Source organism: Triticum urartu, chromosome 4 (genome assembly GCF_003073215.2).
Source record: "Triticum urartu cultivar G1812 chromosome 4, Tu2.1, whole genome shotgun sequence".
Taxonomy (NCBI): Eukaryota; Viridiplantae; Streptophyta; class Magnoliopsida; order Poales; family Poaceae; genus Triticum; species Triticum urartu.
The window spans coordinates 4,379,716-4,384,501 of record NC_053025.1 but is presented as its reverse complement, the minus strand read 5'-3'; positions in this window follow the sequence as shown (position 1 = coordinate 4,384,501).

The window sequence follows — 4,786 nt, the reverse complement described above, 5'->3', positions numbered from 1 at the left end:
CAGTCTCCCACTTGCACTAGAGTCAATAATCTAGTTCACATCGCCATGTGATTAACATTCACAGGTCACATCGCCATGTGACCAACATCCAAAGAGTTTACTAGAGTTCAATAATCTAGTTCACATCACGATGTGATTAACACTCAATGAGTTCTGGGTTTGATCATGTTACTTGTGAGAGAGGTTGTAGTCTACGGGTCTGTCACATTCAGATCCGTATGTACTTTGCAAATCTCTACGCTATATTTGGAGCCATTTCAAATAACGGTTCTACTTGGAGCTATTCTAAATTGTTGCTCCATTATACGTATCCGGTATCTCTACTCAGAGCTATCCGGATAGGTGTTAAGCTTGCATCGACGTAACTCTTTACGTCGAACTCTTTATCACCTCCATAACTGTCATGGTTTTGTCACGGCAGATGTCCTAGAGAAAGGACTTAGTCGTGGAGCCATCATGACTGGTTAGCTTGAAGGGGTTAAAGCGGACACAAGGACGCAAGAGAGTTTATACTAGTTCGGCCCCTTCGATGAAGGTAAAAGCCTACGTCTAGTTGTGATGGAATTGATGGGGTTTCGATGACTAGGGAGCAAAGAAGCTTCGCCTATGTCTCGAGTTGTTGTCTGTTGTCCTTGAACCGCCGCCGGGTCGTCCCCTTATATACACGGGTGACACCCGTCGGTTCACAGAGTCCCAACACCGGTCGATATCCGTATCCGGGTTGGTCTCTCCTTATTCCTAACTTACAGTACAGGTTTATATACAAATTCCAGTTTACAGCTACAAGTATTGAACCGGCTACGGGCCTTAGGCCCTCATCTGCCTTCTTGGGCTTTATCACTTCTGGAACTACTGATGAAGTTGACCCGGCCCAGATAGGCCGGTTTACGCCCAGCAGTAATATCCCCAACATTAGGCCCCAGATTGACTTGAACGGGTTCATGTCTATCCTTTAACAAAAACTTCCTCTTCAATGTCTTCTCATGAATTGGTAAATCGCCATGATGTCATCTTCTCTGATTACTGTAAACCGGAGTGACGTCACCTGTCATAACGAAGATATCCATTATGCTTCTTTATTTAACATATCTGCGGAAATCGAGGCGACAGCTCCGTTTCGTGGCCCCTTGATTGTCGCGCCTGACACATGTCTTTTGCCTTATAAATAGGACCGAAGGGTCATTTCCTTTCTCTTTCCCTTCTTCCCCTTCTGCTTCGTCTTCCTTGCATCGCCTGACTTCAGAGCTCCGCCACCACCATCGACCTCTACCTCAACCTTGGCCGCTGCATCAACCTGGGCGCACCAGAGCATCGCGGCCACCTTCCGCGTCTTCCGCAGCTCCGGTAAACCTGCTATCCTTTCCCCCGCAGATCTGTTTTAGGGTTTCACAGTTCTTCCGTATTCATCGTCTGCTTCTTGCTCCTGCGACAGATCTTTTAGATGAATCCGCAAATCTTTATTCTGTGCAATGATAGTTGTTTGACCTTCGCCTTCACTTATGCATCTCAAAACTATAGATCTATATGAACGCTTTGCTTATAGGTTCAGTACTGCTCCTTTTGAACTTCTAAGTATTTATCTCTTTTCTGAACTTGCTTCAGATCCAATGCCGTAAAGAAATCTTGTGAAACCTGTTTCTGTGTACTTGTCCATCCGCAATCTCAGCTTTTCAATGCTTAGATCAGGCGGTTTAACCTTATAGAATTTTTTTCCAAACCGGTATATGCCATTAGTCCCCTTGTTGAACCGCCAGATGTTGGTTGCTTCATGAAACTCCGGTTCAGATAGTTCTATCTCCGGTTTAACAGTGCATATACCAACGTACCTTGATCAAATACATTTTTGAACCGGGATCTTCTACCTTGTAGATTCCATCATGGCCAAGCAAGTATATGAGTGCAATTGGGTTCCTTCTCGCATCATAGAGGCTAAACTGGACAATTTAGTCCTGATTGGCGCTTTAGGCAGCAAAGATACCATCCATTGGAGGGCTCCTAGCAAAGAATGCCCTCCCACACCTCGAGAAGGAGAGGTTGTTGTTTTCGTAGATCACTTAGCCCAGGGCTTTAAGCCGCCCGGTTCTAAATTTTACCGGGATGTTTTAGCCGATTTCCAACTCCATCCACAAGACACTGGCCCCAACTCTGTTACAAATATGTGTCACTTCCAAGTGCTCTGTGAGGTGTTCTTTCAAGAGGAGCCCACAGTGGAATTGTTCAGAGACCTTTTCCATTTAAACCGCCGTACTGAATTTACTGATGGCTCTAATACGGAGTTGGGTGGCGTGGCAATTCAGAAAAGGAAAGAGGTCACATACCCTCACGCCAAGCTACACAGCCACCCTAAAGAGTGGAATCAGACATGGTTCTACTGCAAAGACACCTCCCCTGTTGGTGAGAATCCCTTGCCTGGCTTTCGTCCGGAACGGCTCAGCAATACACACCCTTTTCCTCAAAGATTGACCGCCTAGGAGAGAAGCAAATATGCTCCCCAACTGTCAAAGCTCAGAGCCTTTATGGCCAACGGTTTAACATGGGTTGATCTCGCTCGCTGTTGGATATCATGGAGCATACTGCCCCTTAGTCAGTGCTCCGGTTTGATGTGCGAGTATACTGACAGTGTTGATGACCCACTGCGACATTCAAAAATCCAGCTCTCCGATGAAGAAATCACAGAAGCTGTGAATAAGATGATGAATGAACCGGAACACGTCTGCGCTAAAACCGGCCTGCTTCCCTTCTGTGCCACCAATAAACCGCCAGCTGTAAGACTTTGATTTTTCTCTTTGCTGAATATGTTTATTGATATGTCTGGTCATTGTTTAATATCAGTGTATGTGTAATCAGGGCAATGATCCATTTTGGAGCAAAATACTGCCGCAGGAGAAACCAGAAAAACCAGCCAAACCGGAAAGAGCAACTCGGCAAAAGACTAAAGCTGTGAAGAAGACCGCCCACAGGAAAAGAACCACGACATCTTCTAATCCGGCCCCTGATGATGATCCGGACTTTGAGGTAGAGCTTGACTCACTTGGTTTATTTTTCATGCATCTTATTGATGATGATATTTGTCAGGATGATGCCGAAGCCAGCCACGCGGATGTTGCAGAGGTAATTATTCTCTCTTCTGATTCAGAAACTTTGCCTTCACAAAAAATCCGTCAGGCAAACCGGAAAGTTAAATTTTCTCATCCTCTTGCTTATCTGGATCCTAAATTTCTTATGAAGACCCAACAACACGAAGCTCGTTGCACAACCCGGCACAGCGGCCAGGTAGTTACCTCCGCCGGCTTACCGAACAGTCCGGTTCGGAAACGCCATTCAGAGGTCTCTAATTTGCTTGTCAGTGCTTGTCCTAAAGCGGGATGCTTTCGTTAACCTCTTAATCCGTCTGACTCCGATTACCAGGTTACTTCCCACTCATCTTCTGGCGAGTCATCGGCTACTCAGCTGCCAGCGCTCAAAATGGTGCTTGGGTAAGCTACACTTATTGTGATATTTGCAGTACATCGCCTTAGAACATATGCTGTATTTGATTTTGTTATTCTTCTCAGAGCCAAACCTAGGCCAAGCAAGAAGGCCCGCCTGGACAAAGCGACCGAAGAAGATGCCGTTCTTGAGCCAGGCAAGACACCTGATCTTGAAGCGGCTATTCCTGAGGATATACCCAACGATCCACCGCAGCAAGACGACGATCTTATTGCTGAAGAGAGACCTGCTGATGCCTCAGGTCCTGTCAATCAGCCCACAGACTCCATCCGGATTGAAAGCTCCACCGGTCCAGCAAAACCTACTGACAAGCCAACAGCCCCAGTGCAAACCGGCAGTACCCAGGATGATGAGGTTGTCATTACTGGCACTGGCCATACTGAGCCAAGCAATCCTGTCGCTTTGTCCAAACATTCTGCCAAGGAAGAATTTGCTGCCTTTGGCAAAGGCAAGTGGAACGCTGATCTGACGACTTATGCTGCTCTGAACGCCCAAGATATCCATTCCGGCTATCTGAATTGGTTGTATACCAGTCGCGACTATGAAGCCGGTCTGGTTAATATGATGAAAGATAAATATGAGGTAACTTCCATATGCTCCTTCCTGCTTGTATGCTTCCATTCTTGCTGACTCTCCTAGCCCCTAAGGGCCGGTTTGTAATATTCTTTCAAACCGGGACTTACTAATATAAATCTTGATGCTTTGAAATTCGCTGATGTAGCGCCCAAGGGCCGGTTCAACTTAGCGTAGTTAAACCGGTACTTTAAGTAATTGAAATTGCCGCATCAGAATATATACGAGCAAATAGCCATTAGCCCCCAAGTGCCAAGTTGAATACTTGTATTGATCTTGGGACTTTGTAAGCAATTGAAAGATGAAGATCGAATATGCATTAGCCCCCAAGTGCCAAGTGCGTAACTTGTTATGTGGTTGGTACTTCAATCCTTGTACTGTTTTGTTGAATCATATAATTGTCTGCATGCAGGCTGAGCTAAAGACGAAAGAAAACCAAATCGCCGACCTCCGAGAAAACCTGAAAACCCAACAAGCTAAAACCTCCAAAGCAAAAGAGGAATTAACCAGCGCTTTAAGCGCCATGGAGCAGCTTAAGGAGAGTTTCAAGAAGAAACATGCGGATTGGGCCACTGCAAAATCCACTTTAATCAAACGAGCAGAGGATGCCGAGGCTGCACTAAAACCGGTGGCGTATGAATTGACCAGTATAAAGCGACACGTGCATACTATGACCACTTTTATCTTTGGTAAGTCAGTTTGACTTCTGAATTGACTCGGCCTT